The sequence below is a fragment of the Centropristis striata genome, chromosome 3, assembly GCF_030273125.1.
Source record: "Centropristis striata isolate RG_2023a ecotype Rhode Island chromosome 3, C.striata_1.0, whole genome shotgun sequence".
NCBI classification, from domain to species: domain Eukaryota; kingdom Metazoa; phylum Chordata; class Actinopteri; order Perciformes; family Serranidae; genus Centropristis; species Centropristis striata.
Genome location: NC_081519.1, coordinates 13,121,755 through 13,131,652, shown reverse-complemented (window position 1 = coordinate 13,131,652; position 9,898 = coordinate 13,121,755).

Genomic DNA, 9,898 nt, shown 5'->3' with positions numbered 1-9,898 from the left:
CGAACCAATGGGCATTCCTACAACCTCAATAAAGAACTATAAACTTATGAAATACAAATCTGAATTATTTATCAGCTTCTCTACAACGTACAAAATGGCTCTAACAACCATAATACCTATACTAATACCTCTGTGATAAGTAAAGGTCTGCATTCATTCTCTGTTTTCCACGTTTGAAAACTTAAAATAATGCTTTCATTTGACCACCGGAGGGCGCTGTCTCTCAATACATGTGCCTGTACAGACTGTCACATTGGTACACCCACATTGACCCTATGACCTCTCTGATTCAACATTGACAACCAGAAACCAGAAAACGTTAAAATCATTGAGGTCTTACTGGACATCCTCACCACAAAGCTGTGGCGTGTGTGCTGCAGAACACACACACACACAGCAGGCTGCTGTGAAGATATATCTGACATATGTACAATACGTCGGAAGAGATTTGAGATCACCTCAGCTCACATCGCTCTGGCTGGTCGCGTATGCAGCGAGATTGCACGAGTGTTGGAGTGTGCAGGAGGAACAAATAAAAGGTTATCAGAGAAATCCAGTCATTGCGCGACAGTTAATTGTCAGCCCTGGTACGGAGCAGAGGCACTTGTTTTGCCTGCTGATAAGGTTGCGCTCGTGCGGTCTGCTGAGCCGTTGCGCCTGTGCACGAGGTTAGATGAAGGAAAAGAGAGGCTCTGGTTGCAGCAAAATCCCTTAGGTGAGGGCTTTCTGGCTGCTTTATCTCAAAGCAGGGACACAAGAAACTGTACACCATGTACTTTTCCACAGGGGATGTATTTCTGGCTGTACATTACCTTCCATAGATAATAAGCATTCCACACAAGTAGAGGTCCCATACATCATTCAGGTGTGTAAAGGTGAACCAGCAGCAGTAAAGTTTTAGAAAACGTCCACATGTGGAGCAGTTCTATGAGGAAACAGGCCAGGGTGCATTCACGTTATTATTTTTTTTCAAATAGCACTGATTTGCACTCATTATGAGCACATTTAATATACTGAAGCGTATACTAATATACAGGTCGAGTGATAAAACAAGTCTGTACAAACATTCAAGTCTCACAGTTTTCTTTCTGCTGATTGAAACCTTTTCCTTCAGATGTCGGCTTATTGCTGAAGGAATATATTTATTTCCATGCCCTTTAAAGCTGCACTAATCAATTTTATTTTTATAAACAACGGGTCAGATGATCGTGTATTTGTGAAAGGGAAAGTCTGAGTTCCCTTCAGCCCTACAGGGCATTTTAGCATCTTTAATCTCATTCATTTTGTTTTTTTCCGGCCTGCAAATTTACTGTTTTGATGTCATTAGCTCTGTTTCCAGCCGTGGCAGGCAACTGCTTTCAGTGAAAAGCTCTTCAATCCCACTGGACACTACCTGCTTAGCACCAAACGGCAGTAAAAGTTTTAACAGCTAAACAGCCTGATATGCCATAATTCTACCCAAAGTAACCAGCACTATCTGTCCCAGGAACAACTTGTCAAGAAACTAAAAGGTTTCTTCTATTTTTATTCCTGTCTGTTTTTGGTGTCCGTCTCGGTTGTTTGTAAGTGTTTGTATTATATGTTGAAAAATTAAAAATTAAATAAATACTTTAATTATAAAAAAAAAATAAAAGGTTTCTTCCACTGTGAAATCTTTCCACTGTTGCCTGACTTGTGAAGGTCAGGCAAATTAGTCTGCTGATGTCTAAAAAAGCGCCATGTGAAGCAACAAAGTAGTTGACAATACAAGCAAACAATACTGAAAAAGATGAGCAGTATCAGTAAAGCAGATCCAAAAGCCTTAAAATACTAGACTTTAAGCTTGTAAATGGATGTTATTGCAGACATGGATAGTGAGATGAACAGGGACTTATTGAGGTCAAGAAATGTCCACGGAGGTTAATTTAGAATCTGGTTTCTCAAAATGGTACTAGTTCCAGACAACAAGGGTAAATTATATTGACCTCACAAAATGCATAACAAAATAAATGCAAATGTCGCTTCATGTCTGCCAAATGTGGAAATGGGTAACTATTGGCTGACACATTACATGCTACATGCCAAATAACTCCAAAAGGTGATAATAGGACAATGTTTGGGTCACAGGTTATTTGGCCATTTCAAAATTACTTAAGAATGCATTTTTTCTCTGAAGTACAATCACATTCTACATAATGTGATCAAACCTGTGATTAAATACAAAGTATAAACTCAAAATGTAGTTCAACCTCTGGCTGTCTGTATACCAGACTGTGCAGTTAGTGACCAGGGTCGCACCAGGACAGTTTCTTGGAATGGCTTACGTGACTTCGTTTCAGTTTTTGGGTGAGGCAGTCAAGTCACGAGTAGCAGATAAAGACGTCCAGACACTGCAGTGACGCAAGTGCAAAAGCACAATAGCGTGGTCCTTCAACCGATTTATTTCTGTCTATGACGTTAAAAATACTAACGGGTGGTGCCTTCTTATTATCAGAGACTGATACTGCACATGTGCAGACTGATAGACCAGTGATAATACTTCATCCCCAAAATGATAATTTGTATATCAATAACTCACCATGTGTTACTTTGAATTATTGAGGAAAACTTTGGATTTGCAGCATTTCTTATGCAGCATTATCCCAATCTCATTTGTCCATTCATGTGCTCAGTACTTCCCATTTAAAAAAAAAAAAAAGGTTTTAGTGAAAAGGCATGTGATTGTGAAGTGATGGTTAAGACAGCTATCAAACTACATACTACATGAAAATGGAGCCTCCATTTATTTATTTATTTATTTATCTATCTATTTATTTATTTATTTATTTATTTATCTATCAAGGGTTTCTTTGGAGTCTTTGTTCACCATTAAGGTATGTGAGGAAAACTACATTTACTTGATGAATTCAAGGTAACACAGGTTAAATAAGTATCTACAAAAGTGTCATTTTGGGGGTGAATTATTATTAAAAATACTAAAAATCACTTTGTAAAATACTCCATTACAAGTAAAAGTCCTGCAATCAAAATCGTCTCAATCTACTCAAATAAAAGTAAAGGCACTAGCAATAGCAATAAAAGTAATAAGCATCAAGTACCAAAAGTAAAATTACTTATTTTGCAGAATGTGCTGTTTCAGAATTGTAAATATTATATTATGGATTACAATTATTCATGCATGAATGTGTTCATCATTTTAATGCTGTGGTCGGTTAAAGCTGGAGCTAATTTTAACTACTTCATATACTGCTGGTAGCTTAAGAGACAATAATATTCACTTATTAGTTGACCTCTCCTTTTTTATGTATTTATCTCTTTATACATTTTGTATAATTCATTTAGATAAATGTAATGGAGTAAAAGTACAATATTTGCCTCCAAAATGCAGCAAAGTTATATTAGAATAGTTGATACTGAAGAATAAAACAGCATTAAATGGAAAATTCTCAAGAAAAGTACCTCAAACTTTTACTGAACTGCAGTACCTGAGTAGATATGAGCAGCGCTGCGACCTCTGTATGAAATGTAACTGTATGTTTTAGTAAGAATGCCCCTGGCATAATAAGGAGTGTTTTATTTTTGCGCCCCAGCTTGGGGTATGACTGTTGAGTTGGCACACAGCCGCCTGCAGGGGGATGTCAGTTGTGACTTTCCAGTAATAACAAGGGCGTGTTGTTTTCTGTGTGCATATCTCTTGTATGTCTGTGTGTGAGACAGAGACAGAGTTTTATTTCAAACTAAACAGTCAGTCACAATGAGAAGACAAAGCAGCAGGATCAGTAATGTGAAGCTCATGCTATGCACTGAATGTCCGTGTGTGTGAAAGCCTGCAGGGCGAAAGAGAGAGGACCCTTTTTTTCCTTTTTTTGTACTGATTCTGTGCCCACTTATCTAGATTGGATGTTGGATGCCCTTTATTCAAGTCATCCAAATATCATTAAGGTTAAACCCGCCATGTGGTTTGGGTTCAGAATGTGAGGAACGCATGCATGGCCTGTGGATGTTTCTCCGCTCTCAGGCCCTCCATGGGGCAAAATAACATTCTCTGCTCTCACGCAGCTGAAGGTGGAGACAGAGAGAAAATACATACATACAGAACATCAATAAACCTGCATTTTATGAGAGATTCTGAGATGTAGCACTCAGAGGCACAAGTCCCTCCTTTGCTGTTAACTGTAGCGTTGCATGCAAGGACAGACTCAATGCAATGGCTGCAGTGCGAATAATCACAGTGTTTATTATTAGAAAGCTGGGTGATTTATGTGAAACATAAGGAAGATCACACTTTATAAAGTTTTAAACAAAAATATGTTAATTAAACTAAAAACAAGTTATCTCTGAGCTGGGCATTGTTTCAAAGAGGAAAGAAAAACATCTTGGCTTTTTTTTATTCTTTACTTTTTTTTTGCTGTTCTTGCTCCCTCCTTACTTTCCAGGCAAAGGGAAGTGTGTGTGTGTGTGTGTGTGTGTGTGTGTGTGTGTGTGTGTGTGTGTGTGTGTGTGTGTGTGTGTGTGTGTGTGTGTGTGTGTGTGTGTGTGTGTGTGTGTGTGTGTGAGGAAGTGTTCTCTTTGGAAAATAATGGCTGCAGAGTTGCATTAACAGCCAAACATTTCCTCGTGTTTTCCCGTGCTCTATATTTATACTCTCAGTGCAATGCGCGCGCACACACACACACACACACACACACACACACACACACACACACACAGCATGCCACTGTGTTTATTCACATTATAGCCACTTCAGTCATGTGGTTTCTATAATGGCCCTGATTTCATTATACATGGAGTTTAGGTGGAAAGTTGGAAGAAGTGATGATTTATTTCTAAGTCCTGCTCAATAAACACGGATTCTATTCACTGACATATTCATAAGTTAAATATATATTTTTATAAAGGTAAAAAAATACTGATAACTGTGTTCTGGGTGTCTGTAATAGTTTTTATGCTGTTGTGCAGCTCAGCAAGCAATCCATCTTACTGTGAAGGCTGTTGAAAGGCATGAATCTAGGGAGAATTTTGCTCTATTTGGTTTAAAGTATCACTATTTTTTGGCATGTTGGACTTCAAAGTCGTTTTATTGTGTTTTTCAGCAGAAATCCTAAAGCAGAAGTAAAGTTGCGTACAAAGGAAAGGTCACTAGTTTCATTCTGGAGAAATCCGACAGTGAACGCCTACCAGTGTGCCCCTTAGCGAGGTATTTAAAGCCCGAGATGCTCCACTGCAATTGTATTAGACTCGCTGCACCAGACTTAAATGTCTGTGAGGATCAGAAGTAGGACATTGCGATAAAAAAATAAAAAAAACTCTGCATGCACAGTAGAACATTTCTAGATAAGTAATGGTCGGAAAAAGGATTTACTCTGATCTGCACAAAATCAACGACCTGATTACCAGTTTAGATAAAATCCTTCATGAGTGAAAAACAGCCTCAGAGAGGTTTCAGTATGGAAATGGATGGACAGAATCACCTTTTATTTGATCATCTTCTTGACAATTCATGGAAAACATAGGTTGACAATAGTCCCTGTAGTACCAGAATGAGTTGTTATGTAGTCTGAACACCACAGCAAGTCTCACACTTCTGTGATGTTTACAGAAGAAGTGAAAGTTTTTAGTGTGAAAATATGAAACTGAGAACAAGTGACAGTAAGAATCTTTTGAAATTGCAACGAAGTTCAGCAGCTTCATGGTTCACACAGTTTTCTCTTCTGATGTACGGCATGACATTTAAACAGATCTCACCTATACAATAAGTGTTTAAAGCCAGTCAGATCTTACAGTAAATCCCCATATCCAAACTGCACAGAATTAATCCTAACAAGAATGAATCATCCAGTTTCCCCTTGTTTTTTTGCCTGCTCTAAATATACCACATCTTTCGCATTGTTGGGGAGTTTTTCCATATCCAACCATAAGAAGTGTTGTATGGTATCCTGTAACGCCCTTTGAGATAAATTTGGCATATATAAATAAAATGTACTAGTCTTTACTTGATCAGTTTTTACATGTTGTGTACTTTATAGCCCAAGAAGATAAATACTACTGAAATGCTTTATCGTCTATTTTACTCTAAATGGGACCATTATTTACACACAAACTTCATGCAGTTTTGAAGAAGACTCTCATTAGGAAAATGTTTACTGAGGTAATAAATCAAGTGAGAATTAGGGTCATTTTTCAGACTTCTTCTTGCAACCAGTGGAGTCACCCCCTGCTGGCCAATAGAAAGACTGCAGGTTTGAGGCACTTCTTTGTTGGCTTCACTTTTCAGATTTTTTAGGATGCCGCTTGTTTGGGACACAATATCAATGAAACAAGTGACATTCCCATCAGTCTCAACTGTAGTTTACGTTTAGTGCTAATGAGCAGATGCTAGCATGCTAATTAGCTAACTGAGATGGTGAACATTAGAAATATGTTACTTGCTAAAGATCAGGGTGTTAGCATTTTCATGGTAAGTGCGAAAGAGAAAGGTAACCACCTGATGTGCTCATTATCTCTGTGTGTGTGTGTGTGTGTGTGTGTGTGTGTGTGTGTGTGTGGGAATATGACTTAAAATGTCATTGTGTGGTGTATCGAGCAGAGTGTCTCTGTGGTTTCCTGAACATTTAACATCTCAGGCTTCACTGAGACAAGCAGACACATGTAGAGCACAGAAACATGCCACATGTCAGATGAACCGCGCTGTGAATAAACAAGAGCATAAGTTTTGTAATAAATTGTGCTTCTAGGTGTAGAAGTGTGTCTGTCATGGGTTTTTCTGCAGTGGGACAGTGGCCGTGCAAACCAGCCCAAGGGGTAATTTTGCTCTGCTGTGTATGTGTGGTGTGATGGTTGTGTGTGTTCATCTGTGGCGTGGATGTGTGTATCATGTGAGTGTGTGCATTGTCAGATTTAGTTTGAGCGTGTGGGTAAAGCAAGCAGCTCTCCTAGCTTTGTGTTCACGCCTTTGCAGCGAGGCATTTTCTCAGTAAAAACCACAGAGTGTTTCTGATCACAGCTGGAGGCCGGGGGACACCTGTCGACCTCCTCATCAGCCCTGTGGTCACCCTGGCCTACATACAACTGAGAAACAGAAAAAAAACATATCTGGGGGACGTCAACAGAGGAGGGAGAAAGTATCTTATTCTCTTACTTTATCCTCTATCCTGATCTTTTCTTCACTGTTTTCTAAAGTCTTAAAATTCTCCCCACACATGCAGAGTGAAGGATTTCATTCAGTTTTAATGTCAGTCTTACTTTTTTTCTATCATTTATTGTTCCACACCACAGTGTGTGTGTGTGTGTGTGTGTGTGTGTGTGTATGTGTGTGTGTGTGTGTGTGTGTGTGTCTGTGTGTGTGTGTGTGTGTGTGTGTGTGTGTGTGTGTGTGTGTGTGTGTCTGTGTGTGTGTGTGTGTGTGTCTGTGTGTGTGTGTGTGTGTGTGTGTGTGTGTGTGTGTGTGTGTGTGTGTGTGTGTGTGTGTGTGTGTGTGTGTGTCTTTTAGATATTTTATCTACAAAATAGCCATTTTTAAAAATTCCAAAACCAGTAACAAATTATTTTTTGGCCATAAATAAGTTATTAACATAACACTGACGCATTACCACCATCAAGTTGATATTCTTTTACAAACAGCTGCAAATTGACACAACTGATTCAGAGCAACATGACATGATTCATTTAGTCTCCACCAACTCGTGAGGTAAATATCTGGCTCTTTAGCTGATGAATGCTCAATCTTCTTCACCTGCTGTTTGGTGCATGACAGGTAGAGTACAGTGGGGTTTTGGGGTTTTTTTCTTGATGAAACAGCTGTCTGCTGTGACCAAAACTAAAAAGATAGTCCAAAACTTAGCTGATGAGTGCAGAAAAGTCCAAAAAGTACTTCCCCACTGAAATGCTCTCAGATAGTAGTATCATGGTTTAAGTGTGCACTATAATTCATGTCTATCTGAAGTGATTGCGAGGTGAGCCAGGACATGAAGGGCTGCTGCAAAGGAGGAAGTCCAGTAATGTAGTATAAATTAACTGATAATGTCCTTGTAGGGAGGAGGTCAGGTTGGTTGAATGGGTCAAATAAACACATGACTTTTAGCCAGGAGACCCCCATTCGTGTCTGTATTCAAGCACATACTTAACTAACGATACGTCACGCAAATCCATCTCATCAGGCTCCAAGTTTCGTGATTTCCAACCAGCATCCTGTGAGGAGCTATTACGTGTTTGTGACAAGACGAAAGAGGTGACTGACTGATGGGTCATCCGATCAGCTGCCAGCTATGTGGTTTCCAAACAGTTTCCACTGACGGCTTCTCAGATGGTTCTGTGTAACAAACCATGTCAGAGTCAGGTTGTTGCACGGCTACAGTGATCTCTTGCGTTTTTGAACTCTTGTAGGATAACATGCATAAAATTGTGAAATATCATATCATCGTACAGACGGTTATATGAGGATAGGTTGCTTAAAACCATGCATTGTTAATTTGTACATCACAAACTGATCTCATCTTGGCAAAAAGGTATTTTAAGCCCATTCTTGAATAAAATCTCTTTTAGTGCAGATATTAAACTTAAATAAGTCTGATATTTGACATGCAGTGGTGATACAATTGTAATGAGAATGAGTTTGTCAAAGTAAGTATTTAGGTTACAAGACTGACAAGAGACAGGTGGCCAATGTGTATTTGTGTGGTGTGTGTGTGTGTGTGTGTGTGTGTGTGTGTGTGTGTGTTGTGGTGATGGGGGGGGCCACATCTCCTCCAGCACACAGGTGCATGGCGACATGTAGCCCCTGCACAACCTTGATCTCCTACACACACCAACAAACACTCTCGATGTTGCGATAAGTGTCGTCTAGAACCACGACGACGGCGGTATTTTCAGTCGAATGCGAGGAGGGGATTTCACAAGAAGTAATGCCTCAGAAGTGAAAACTCTCGAAGCAAAGTTTGTAAATGTGATCCAGATGCATAAAAGTATTAAACAACATGTATCAAACATTTCTGGAGAGAATAAAAAGGAGAGAGAATAAAAATGTATGTTGACTGATGACTAAATCTGAGGCTTGTATGGTGTACATGTGTGTTGTGTGTTTGCATGTGTCCCTGTGTTCAATGCATGATTGTGCATGTTTGTATCTACATTACATATGTGGCACTGTGGTCTTCTGGCTGTATCTCATGATCGTTTGTGGTTTTGCCGTGCTGTATTTCTTTTTCTTTTTTCATATGCTATTTTTCTCTTCCCTCGCTGTGAATACACCGAAAAAAAATGTAGCTCGTCTTCTGAAAAATGGGAGTGGCACAATAAACCACAAGCAGATGCTTTCTAGCATAAAAATACAGACAGCGAAAAAGACACAGAAACATAACGTACAGATGTATATCTTGGCCACTTCTGCCCTCAAATAGGTGGTTAGCGGCTCGTAAAAAGTGTTGAGGTGTAAATTCATGTGGATAAGTATGAAGCAAATGAACACACTGACATCAAGCCAGTTTTCCAACTTTAAAATATAAAGATGTAACACAGAGCCAAAACTGAATGGCCAGTCACCTTCTTAGCCAGGGTGACTTCATGTTATTTCCACTACCTCCCCCACACACACACACACACATAAGGGAGCTGCAGTCTGTTGTCCTTGCATTGGTCTTGTTCATTCAGTTCCCAAGGATGTTTCATTACAGAGAGCCCCCTTAATCAGAGGCACATCCACCCAACAGCGGAGCGTTTCTGCTGCAACAGCTGAGCAAAACATCTGCTGGGCCCTTGGTCCCAGCCAGGACGTTCTGGGGTTGATTTAGACCAACATTTGACATAAACCGATAAATTTGTTGATTCCTCTTCCAGAAACATCCACCCCTCTCCGCATACTGTAACTCTCAAAAAAGTTTCCCCCCCATTTATTCATCATCTTTTCTGCGGCCCACCCCTCTTC